Genomic DNA, 12,280 nt, shown 5'->3' on the forward strand with positions numbered 1-12,280 from the left:
GTTTTGGAGCCTGTCCTGGAACTAGCTCTTGTAGACCAGTCTGGCCTCGAACTCACAGAGATCTGCCTGCCTCTTGGAAGCAGTTCCTTACTGACGGATGCTCCCCCTTCCCAGATCACTCAAGCTTGTGCGGAGATGACAAAAGCCAATCACCCAAAATCAAAAATTTTCCAGCACAGTGTGAGTGTGGGAGCGCCCATGCATGTTTGTGTTTGGGGAAGGAGGTGGGGGTGGGTCCTGGTGTGAAGGTTAAAGAACAACCTCAAGGGTCCTTCTTTTCATTTCAGACAAGGTCATTGACTTGGAACTTTACTGAGTGCGCGGTCAGCTGGCCAACAAGTTCTACAATTGGGACTGCCTCTGCTGCCCATCTTGCCGACTCGGCATTTAGTCTCTGGGCCTTTTTTACATGGTGCTTGAAAACCAAACTCTGGTCCCCACACTTGTGAAGCAAACACTCTACCAGCCCAGAAACTAGTGACATTTCTTGCACCTGGTTGGGGCCTGGTGTCTTTGTGACTAAGAGCACTTACTGCTCTTTGCAGGGGACCCAGATCCAGTTCCTAGCATACACATGGTGGCTCATAACTGTTCCTAATGACTCCAGTTCCAGGGAGTCTGACACCCCTCTCTGACTTCCACGGACACCAGACATACATACACATGGTACACATTCATTTATGTAAGCAATCCACTCACACACAAAAAAATAAAAATAAATATTTTTAAAAGCTTCTGGGGGGGGCTGGAGAGATGGCTCAATGGTTAAGAGCACTGATTGCTCTTCCAAAGAACCTGGGTTCAATTCCCAGCACCCACATGGCAGCTCACAACTGTCTGAAGATCCAGTTCCAGGGGATCTGACACCTTCACACCAATGACCATAAAATAAAGTTAAATAAACCATAAAAATAAAAAAAAAAGCTTCTGGGAAGGGCAGTTAGTTCCCATTTTGTTTCCTTCAAAGGGACCAGGCCTTATTTCTAGCCATTTGCTGAAGTCAGTGACTTCAGTTTTTTAAATCTTATTCTGAAATGCATGTGTGCACACTCATACATACACACACACTTTTTCCTAACAGAGGCTCTTGATTAATAATCATATTGAAAACATTCAATGATAATATTCATGATAATATTGCACCACGTGACCACAGATAATAATGAGCTTCTTCCCAAATTGCTAAAAGGCTATAGCATTTTCACCAAGAAAAGATGCTAAGCTGGTGAGATGTGCTATATTAATTAGCTGAGCATCTTTACAGTGTAAATATAGATTGATTAAAGCATCCAATTACACCCCACTGGATAAGCACCATTACTATTTTTCAACTTAAATTATTTTAAAATATTTTTCTCAAGGCTTGAGATAAAGTTCAGTTGATGATGTGGTTGACTAGCACAGACAGGGCCCTAGATTTGTCCTCTGCCACAACATAAACCAACATGGTGCTGCAGGCCTATAATGGCAGGACCAGGAGGTGAAGGCAGAAGGATCAGAAATTCAAGGTCACTCTTAACTGCATAGCAAGTTTGAGGTCAGCCTGGGATACATAATATCGTGTCTCAAATAAAAAAAAAACAAATAAAAAACTTCTGCCATTTAAAAGAATCGCAAAATGAAGTACAAACTCAATAAGTAATAATAATAAAACAGAGATAATAGTCATTGTAATAGTTCCCAGTCCTTTAAACATACGAACACCAGTCCCAGATCCCACTAATTCAGAAGCGTTTTTCTGTTTTAAGTTCCACTGCCATCAGAACATAGTTCCCATCCTCAGCGGAATTCAGTAACACCCCAAAGCAGTCCCCTTCTCCCGTACAGATCTCAGAAGCAGAGGGAGGAAGGAAGGGGTCTCTTTGCCAAGGCCTGGAGCTGCAAGGGCTTCAATCCTTAGTCTCTTAGGGCTAGGAGGATGGCGGTGAGCATTTTCTGACAGCCTTTATGCGCCACCCATCCATTGCTCACTCTCTCAACAAATCTGTTACGTGACCTGCTGTGTGCTGAGCCCTCAGTAAAGGAATGTCATGTCCTGCATCCAGATCTGTCAGGGTGTGGGCAACTTAAATCTTTCACAGTTAAAAGTAAGAGCCCGTGTGGACGAAATCAATGGCAGTAAGTGGGGAAGCCAGTGAGGTGCGCCAGGAAGGAGCTGTGTTCTCTCAAATCATTCAAAGTCCCCTTTCTTTCCTTTACTTGTTGAGTTTCACACACTGAAGGGCTAAGAGGGAGTGACTCCAAGAGCTCAGAGGTCACTGGCAGACTGTACTGTGCCCCAGACTGCACCTTGAGTATCAATGACAATTGTGAGAGAAGAGTGTTTCAGAACACTCCCGGAACAGAAATTGGATCCTGGACTGGCTACTGAGGGGCCCCTGCCAGCTGCTGGCTCCAAAGTTGGTTTTGGCTCTGGGCTGGATATGTGGAAGTTGGGGGCCAGACACTTTGCTCGGCTCAGCAGCTCCTATTGATCTCCAGGGCTCTTTTGTCTCCTCCTCCCAGTGGAAGTCTCTCCTCCTTCTCCCCCTCTCCCCCTCTGCCTTTCAGGCTCTTCCGCTTTGCTCTTCTGCTCCTAATGATTGAAAATCTCCGAGAGCTGCCACCACGGCTCTGGTACTTTGAGAAAACTGTCCTTGCTCCCTCGACATTCGTCCAGTCAAGGGTATCTTTGCCGGAGGTCGGAACGGTGCTGTTAGTACTGGGGATGATTGCATAGCAACACAGAGCTGCACCGAGAGGGGAGGAGGAGGAGAAGGAGAAGGAGGACAGGGAGGTGGGAGAGACAGGGGGAGAGTGTGCACACAGCAGCTGTCGGCATCCCTGTCTCAGGGACTTCTTTGCTGATTCACAGAGGCGGCTTAGCCCGGGCCTCCCAGCCTCCAAGCTACCCGCCTGCTTCACAGACCTGACGGAATCCGAAGGTAGGCCACGGAACAATTATTCCCAAGCCTCGCCCTCATTCAGCTGGCTGAAAGAAGGGAAGCTTCAGGGCTAGCACTGTCTAACGGGGTGTCGGTCCGCCTGTTCTTGTCCGCTTGCATGTGCCTCTGCGGGGAAACTTGCATTAAAAATGCTTTCTAATGAAGTAGTCACTGATTGGATTCATAAAGGAGAAAGAAGACACGGAAGACTAGTAACTCAAGCCAATTTGAGCAATTGTGATCTAAAAGATGAGTAAGAGGAAGGTCCATGGTTTGTTTCTTTGATAGGAATGGGGTGTTTATTTATTTAACTTAGATTTTTCAGTGGCATGCTTTTTGTCTAAGGGCAGGCTTACCGGTGAGAGGGAAGGCGTATGTGTGGAAAGCATTTGCTGGGAAGAGAAGAGAGGCAATACTAGACCTCTAATTTTCTGAGCAAATGAGTGTTCTGGCCAGGAGACAGGACACGGGAGTTTTTCCCTGAAGTAAACTGGGCTCAGGCCTCAGACCCCCAGTTAAGGGATCATAGCATCTCTGCACTGACTTCCTGACCCCCTTCATTTTCCCTGATGCAATTTTCCCCATTGTCTGCTCTGTTTTCTGATTCCTTCTTTGCCTCCTGTAACCTGCAGGCAGCCTTTACCTCTCTAGAGCACAGTTTGGAGTGATTTGAGACAGAGCTTACTTCTCCAGAGTCCAACACCCCATTTCCTTCTATATTCCCTGCTTCTCCTAGCCCCAGGCTAAGTGCCCCAACCTGGTACGTGGGACTGGGACTGGATGGGTAAATGCCGTTTATCCTTCTTTTGATAGATAAGTGGGGACAGATCTCAAGGGTTCCAAACAAACAGGTGAGGTAGCTGGGGGTGGGGAGAAGAGATCTCAGGAGCAGCTCCTGTTAGCTGCCATTAGAGCATGATGTTTGCAGTCAGAAAGAGAACACACTTCTGTGCTTTCCTTTCCATTGTTCAGACGGGCAAAGGTGTTAAACATCTTTATGTATACTTTTACAAATGAATCTTCATTTCTAAATTAGAGACCCCCAAGTAAGTCACCTCCAAGAAAGTCTGGTGGAAGCCACACACCTTAGCGATTCTTGGGCTGAGGTTTGGGTGGGGAGAAGGGTCCAAGGAATCTCAGTGCTAGAAGTTGAAGTAAATGTCCTGTTCCTGAAGGAAGAGGATGCCGCTCCTTCCCTGGGAGAGCAGGTCTCTCTGCCTTGAAGTGATGACCCCTGCCAACTCTTGAAGTGGGAGATGAAGGCACAGAGGGAGAGACTTGTACCTTCCGGATTAGGCCCTAGCTGAGCGGCTTTGAGCTGCCACCAGGGACACCTTTCACTCTGCTGTCACCTAAAAGAAGGGTGCTTGGCTTGAAGCAGCAAACTTAGAATAGACCCAAAATCCAGGGGGGAAAAGAACACATTTAGGATATAGTCCTTCCCATCGCCAATGCTCAGAAGTTTCTGGTGTTCGATCCGCCATGATACTGGGGAGGCTAGATCTCAGAACTGATCAAGGACATCCACTGAGAGAAACCCCACTCAGTGGATGTTACAGAACATTATCTCAGTCTTCCCTTCAAAGGGAGTCTTAGTCCTTTTTTTTAATCTTTTATTACCTTTTAATTTATCTCAAGTGTGTGTGGAAAGAGGGGGCACGTGCTGTGATTCATGAGGAGGTCAGAGCACATCTTGCAAAAGTCGGCTCTGTTCCTTCCATCATGTGGGTCCCAGGGATCAAACTCAGGTCCTTATGCTTGGCAGCAGGTGTCTTTACCCGCTGAGCCATCTGACTAGTCCTTCCAAAGGATTCCAAACAGTGACAGCTAAAGTAGTAAGAAAACCTTTCCAGGGCGACAGTTTTAGGAGAATATTAATAGATTCTGTTTTAAAGTGTGTGTCTGTGTGTGGGGGTACAAGCAATGTTTTGGAAATGCTTCTTAACTGAATTTTCCCCTTGGAGTGTGACAACATACATAAACAATATTAAAGGCTCTGAGGAAAACGGCTAAGAATAAATCTGAATATTTTTTGACATAGGAAACACTTGAGCATTTTGCAGGGATGAGTTTAACCATTGTTGCTAACTAACTAATTAATCAGACAAACAAACAAAGAAACAAAAACTTGAAAGAAGCAGTCATCTGAAAACAAAATTCTCTAAGACAATCTGCTCCAGCATTGTAGCTTCAACGTGCAAACCCAAGAGTCTAACCAAATTGCTCTCCTTCCTATAGCTAACAAAAGACTGAGAGACTATCTCCTGATTTCCACCTACTGCACCCAACTGCTAGGTCTCTAGAGGGGTCCCTCCTGTGGAAGTGATCCATCCCAGAAAAAAAATGAAGAAGCTTTAAGGACCGATCTTCTAATTTTAATTGCAGCATCTATATTTATTACACTGCATTTAGTGTCTTGGTATATCTGAAAATGATCAGCTTTCCATTCGGCACTGGATTTGTTGAATTTCTAAAAGCACTATGTTATGAAATGTTTTGCATATTCAAAGCAGCATCAAGAATAATGTGATGTCCAGAAAGACATTACTAATAGTCAGTTCTTTCATAATTAAAGCTCCCTCCCTCCACAGTGAATACTATCCTTGATGTAGTTTTTGTTACTATCTTTCATTTATTCATACCTTAATTCTTTCTCTGTGTGTGTGTATAGATATATTCATATATGTGTATATATGTGTGTTTAAAAACATATGCTGCTCTTTATATTTTGTATCAATGGCATTCAATGTATATATTATTCTACAACTTGTTTTTTTAGTCAATATTATACTTACAAAATCTGTCCATATTGTAATATATGGCTCAAATTCACTTATTTTTCAGTAATGTATTTATGAACCTAAGCAGAATTTCTTTACCACATTCTACTTCTGATGGTTTAGACAACCTCCAGCTCGGAGCTTTGACCACCAGAGCTTCTGTGTTCCTTCTTAGGTAGTTACGTTTAGGTGAATGCTTCCGTCAGGAAGATTATCTGGAATGAAATTGTCCACTCATAAAATATGAGCAGCAGCAGCTTTAAGACATAGTCTCAATTTTCTCTCCAAAATCGCTTACGATCTCATTACTAGTAGGAAAGTTCCAGCTTTATTGAGTTAATTGGCTCTTGGCATAAAATTCTCACCTATGACGATTCATCTTTAAGCCTTCAGGTGGGAAATAAATTGTATTTCTCAAAAGTGCTTTATAGGTCTTATCACAGGAATGCCTGTCCTTGTCAATTTCCACCTGTCAATTAAGGGTTGCTTAGATGATCTCACAGGTCTCTTCCTGTTTGACAGGGAGTTTCTTGGGTTTATTCATGATGTCAGGTGCATCAGAAGTAGACACTTGGCTTTGGCTATGCTGTAGGAATTGATTTTAGGGGCACATATGTCATGTGTGCCTCCTTTCTTGCTACCATGTTGTCTAGTAGAAAGGTCACGTCGGGAGAGGAAAGACGGTCGTGCCAGGTCACCTCGGGCTGAGGCAAGGCATCTGTAGCTACAGGAAGATGTCTCATTCTGTTCTTCCCTACACTTGTCCACCTTAAAACTCCAAGTTTTTTTCTTCTGAGAATAATAAATAGTTTGTCAAAAGTGGGGGCAGGTAAAGAAAAAAAAAGAGAGAATTCCATTTATACAGCTCCCCAGCAGTGTCAGTAAACAGTTTGGTGCATATTTGTCTAGGCTTTCTTTCTGCACATTTTCACACGTAGATTTATAAATGCACTTACAAAATTGGACTTTTATCAAGTGTAGCATTCTAACAGATGTTTGCTTTGACCTAAAATGTATGTTTGACATCTGTGGTGGTTAGTGTGGTTAGTCTAGCTTGATACAAGCTAGAGCTATGTTGGAGGAAGGAGCCTCCACTGAGGAAGTACCTCTGGAAGACTGGTCTGTGAGCAAGGCCATGGGGGAATTTTCCTTACTAATGATTGATGTGGGGGAGTCCAACCCCTGTGGGCAGAGCAGCCCTGGACAGGGGGTCCTGTATAAGAAAGGAGGCTGAGGAAGCTATGAGGAGTAAGCCAGAAAGCACCATTTTTCCATGGCCTCCGTGTCACTTCCTGCCTCCAGGTTCCTTACTTGAGTCCCTGCCCTAATACCTTCACGAGAAGCTGTGAGGTAAAATAAACCATTTCTTCCCCAAGTGGCTTTTGGTTATGGTGTTTCTCACAGCAATAGAAAGCAAATTAAGATAGCATCTGATAAGTCTTTTTAGCAGCTCCGTATGAGTAGCTGCAATGAAAACACTTGAGTACTTGCTGAACACCAGAACGTAGGAATTCACTGCTTGCAACAAAGTGATGAGACATAGCGCTCTTTCCCATGGCTGCTGACTTCTCTCCCGCAGTCCAAGGTGACATTGCATGACCACCCTTCCTCTCACAGTGTGGCTTTTGTACTGGACAGCATGGCAGTCAAAGAGGAGGCACACGCTCTGGGTCTTTTTGTTTCCCTGTTCTGTAGCTCGAGCAGCTGAAGTACAATAAGGTTAGAAAGCTGGTGCCGATTTTCTCTAGAAAGTGGCAGAGCCCGATGCAGAGGCGAGCATTCTGGCTCTGGGCCTATGCCCTTGTCCATCGTGCTGGGCCTCCTCTCAGGCACAGGCCACAGACCAGTTTCCTGTTGACGGACACTTGAGTCACTCGCACGTTTTTTGCACTTTACACTTTAGTCAACATGCTTGTCTACTTCTCTAGCTCTCTCAGTCGGGCAAGTTTCTAACCATCAGCTTTTAGGTGGAAAGAGTTTATTTGTTCAGTTTAAAGTATTGATTGAGTGCTAGATATTGAGGACGCTCTGAGCTCAAACCGAGAAGCTTGTCAGTCCAGAAATTTATTTCTAACATATCCTGCAAAGGGCATTTAAGTGCTTTGCAAGGTTTCTCAGCTTGATACTACCCCTGACAGATTCACTGCATTCTGCCTTTGTTTGCTTGCGTGCGTGTGTGTGTGCGTGCGTGCGTGCGTGCGTGTGTGTGTGTGTGTGTGTAAAGTTGATTTTTCTGCATTGTGTCCAGTCATGTTTTTCTGTGATGGTTTCCATTTGCTGTAAAGAGAGGCTTCTTTGATGAGGCCCACTCAACAGGAGGGAAATAGTGCCCGGTACTGGAAACCGCGCCAACTTTTGGGGGCTAGTGAGGTCATGGACCTTGGAAAAGAATCTGCCACTGCCACTTGGCTAGACCAGCATAATTTCTTACTACAGTCTAAAACTATCCCTACACCCACAAAAAAAGTATAGCTGCCACCCTGTTACAAAGTACTGCAGGCAATTAACGGGCAGCTAGGAGAAGGAAAATTACCCTCTTTCCAGGGATGGGCACCTTTAGTGGATGTCCAACACGGAGCAGTCAGCCCTGAAACTATATGCATACTAGCAACAAAAACGGACTTAGCAGGTTATAGTTATGTATTTGTGAATACACAAACATACATTATGAAAAATACACATATGCTAATAAAACATTAAAAACAATACCACTTTGGAAAGTGGTTAGTTTAGATCATTAGGGTGAAGTTGTAATGCCTGAATCCTACTGGCACTACTAGGGGAGGGAAGAATGAGGAGGAAGAAGAGAACATACATGTAGAGAGATGCAAAAGTCCCACCGTGATGTGACACAGCCTGGACCAGTGTCACACTGTTCATTTGAATTCATAGCTTCTAAAACTGTGAACTAAATACAATTTAAAATTGTTTAAAATGGTTGTTTTGTTTTCTGCTTTTAGTTTTTAAGACAGGTTTCTCTACGTAGTCTTAACTGGCGTGGAGTTCACTATGTAGACCAGGTTGGCCCCAAACTGACAGAGATCCATCTATCTCTGCTTCCCTAGTGCTGGGATTAAGGGGGTGTGCTACCACACCCAGCCTAAAAATACTGTTTTAAATTGAAATAGAATTACATCATTTCCTTCCTTCCTTCCTCCCTTCCTCCCTCTAGCTCCTTCTAGCTACTTTCCCTGGAACCCATCCTGGGTTCACCCCCATGCTCTCAAGTTGATAGCCTCATTTTCTTTATTATTGTTGTGTGTGTATGTGTGTGTTTAATTTATGGCACTTTCATACATGTGCACAATGTATCCAGATCTCAAATGTGCACACACATGTGCACGTCCATTACTCTTCCTCTCTCTTGTTCCCCTCCCTCTTTCATCTAATCCCTTTCATCTTCCCAACCAGCTCCCCTTCTCTGCTTGCAGGAGACCAGGGACAACAGTACCTCATAGTGTGATTTCTAGAATTTACAAAGACAACATCATGTAAGGGCGAAGAACTTGCATTCTTGGATAGAACTGCCCAAGTACAGATTTCAGCTCTTTGCTACATGACTTTAGTAGGACTGAACAAATTACTTTCTGTTTGTGTGCCTGTTTTCTCATTGCATTTTAAGACAATTACAATGTTTTTATAGGATTGATGTAATGATTATATATGTTAACATTTAGTTAACTCATATATGTTATATATAATATATGTGATATATAGAATATGATTGTGTGTGCCTAAATGTAGGTGTGTAGATAGATAGATAGATAGATAGATAGATAGATAGATAGATAGATAGATAGATGAATTTGATAGGTTATTTTCTCTTGAGACGGTGTCTGTCTGTGTAACCCAGGCTGTCCTTAGACCCATAATCCTCCTGTTGCACTCTTCAGGGTTCTTTTCCCTTTTTTTAGAAACAGGTTTTCTCTGTTTAACTGCCTTGGCTGCCCCAGAACTCACTCTGTAGACCAGGCTGGCCTCAAACTCACAGAGATCCTCCTGCCTCTGTCTCCAAAGTGTTAGGATTAAAGGCGTGCGCCACCGCCTGGCCAGACTCCTGATTTACAGGTATGCACCCCCATGCCTCATCTCTGTTGTTGTTCATTTGGATATGAAAAAACTACCACATCGCTTTTCCCCACAAAACAACTAAAGACCTTGCTTTAGTTCTTTTCCTGTTGCTGGGATATGATACTCGGACAGAGGCTAGAGAGATGGCTCAGCGGTAAGAGCACTTGCTCCTCTTCCAAAAGATGCAAGAGCAATTCCCAGCACCCACATCAGGCAACTCACAACAGCCTGTAACTCCAGCTCCAGGGATGCAATCCCTCTGACCTCCAAGCCCTAGGGCATGCCTGTGTACAGACACACAGCGAAAACAAATGAATCATGTTACAAATACTTGAAGGACAGTAACTGGAAGAGAAAAGGGGTTGTCATGGCTCACAGTTCAGGCATTGCATCATGTAGTAGGAGCTGCGGGTAGCGTTCCTGCCACCCAGCTCCTGGCTGCCTGGCTAGCTTATGCCCCGAAATAATAACATGGAAACTGTATTCTTTTAAACACTGCTTGGCCCATTAGTTCTATCCTCTTAATGGCTAATTCTCACATCTTGCCTAACCCATATTTAGTAATCTGTGTAGTACCAGTCTTACCGGGAAAGATTCAGCATGTCTGACCTGGAGGCTTGCTTCATCGTGTCTGCCCTGGAGAGGAGAGGCATGGCGTCTGCCTCACTTCCTCTTCCTCCCAGCATTCTGTTCTGTTTACTCCACCCACCTATGTTCTAACCTATCAGGCCAAACAGTTTCTTTATTGATTAACCAATGGAAGCAACAGATTGATATATGAAACTCCCACATCAACATCATAGTAAGAATGCCCGTTAGTTTTTGTCAACTTGACACAAACCTAGATGTATCTGGAAAGAAAGAATCCTGGGAAAATTCCTCCATCAGATCACCTATAGGAAAGTCTATAAGGCATTCTCTTAATTACTTATTGAAGGGGGGCAGCCCTTCCCAATGTGGATGGTGCTACCCTGGGCTGGAGGTCCTGGATTCTATAAGAAAGCAGGCCAAGCAAGTCATGAGGAGCAAGCCAGTAAGCAGCACTCCTCCATGGCCTCTGCTCCAGGTTCCTGCTTCGGTTTCCCTTGGTGGACTGTGATTCAGGATGTCTAACCTAAATAAGCCATTTCCTTCCCATACTGCGTTTGGTCACAATGCTTTACCAGAGCAATAGAGATCCTAACTAAGACAGCACAGAAGTCAAGACCACAGGGGCCTGAAGCAGCTTCTCATATCATATCCAGAATCAGACAATAGGGAAGGGTGAACACATGCTCAGTTCTCCTTTTCATTTGATTCAGTCCAAGATTCTCCACACAAACAATGCCCCCCCCCAGTTAAAACAAGTCTTTTTGTGTTACACAGATGAACACAATGAAGGCAACCCCTCACAGACATTCCCAAAGCCTAGTCCTAGTCCTAATCGAGATAATTTTTCACTGCCTGCCAGGGGATTGTTCACAGTTAACACTGATTGTCACGGACTTCCATGGTATCTTGAAGGACAGTGGGGAGAAAGGAGAAAATGGCTGCCTTTGAATACTTAATATATTTACATGGTTAAAATTCAAAAAGTCCAAACAAACATGGAGTCTGAAATCTGGATTTCTAAGCTGCACAGGTGGTTCAACAGTGAGGAGCACCTGTCTGTCCTGCAGAGACCTGGCTTCAGTCCCCAACACCCACATGGGAGCTTTTTAAAATTTTTTGTTTTTTCCTTGTTTATTTTGGTTTGGTTTGGTTTTGGTTTTTTTGAGACAGGATTTGTCTGTATAACAGCCCTGGCTGTACTGGAACTCACTCTGTAGACCAGGCTGGTCTCAAACTCACAGAGATCCACCTGCCTCTGCCTCCCGAGTACTGGGATTAAAGGTCTGCGCCATCACCTCCTGACCCATATGGAGCTTACAATAGTCTGTAACTCCAGTTCCAGGGGATCTGATGTCCTCTTCTGACCTCCATAGTACATACATGCTACACATACATATATGAAGACAGACACTCATACACATAAAAATAAACAAAACCCATATTTCCTATTGATGACATGAGCTTTTTGTGATGTGGATTATAGTTTTATTTTTCAGCCTGGTCTGTAATTACATTCATTTCCCTTCTCCAATGGTAACAAATTATCTTATGTACTTCCAAAGATATTTTATTAGAAGTAGAAATGCATTTTTTAATTTTTTGTGAGCAAATGCAGACTAAGCATCTTGGTTTCTTTCTTGTTTTTTGCTGTATGAAATTGCTTTGTAGCCGTGCACAGTGGAGTATGCCTATAATTTCAGCTACTTAGGATGATGAGACAGAAAGAGAAACATCACCCCTCAGTCTCAAAAATGAAAATGCCTGAGGATGGAGCTCTGAGGTAGAGCACTAGCTTAGCATGCATGAAACCGAATCCCCAGTTACACACACACACACACACACACACACACACACACACACACACACACACACACACACAAGAGCAAAGCACTGGCCCAGAAAACAAGGGCCCTG

At 43.9% G+C, this 12,280-nt stretch overlaps 1 protein-coding gene across 1 annotated transcript in view; it reads left to right on the forward strand.

Annotated features, from left to right (window-relative positions):
- Nucleotides 1-2,652: 2,652 nt before the first annotated feature.
- Drp2 (dystrophin related protein 2) overlaps nt 2,653-12,280 on the forward strand; it is a 53,954-nt gene continuing 44,326 nt past the window's right edge. The window contains exons 1-2 of the mRNA XM_005358686.2: nt 2,653-2,665; nt 2,855-2,924. The gene's annotated coding sequence lies outside the window, so the exon portion shown is untranslated. The remainder of the gene's footprint in view (nt 2,666-2,854; nt 2,925-12,280) is intronic.

Source organism: Microtus ochrogaster, chromosome X, assembly GCF_000317375.1.
Source record: "Microtus ochrogaster isolate Prairie Vole_2 chromosome X, MicOch1.0, whole genome shotgun sequence".
In the NCBI taxonomy this organism is placed as follows: domain Eukaryota; kingdom Metazoa; phylum Chordata; class Mammalia; order Rodentia; family Cricetidae; genus Microtus; species Microtus ochrogaster.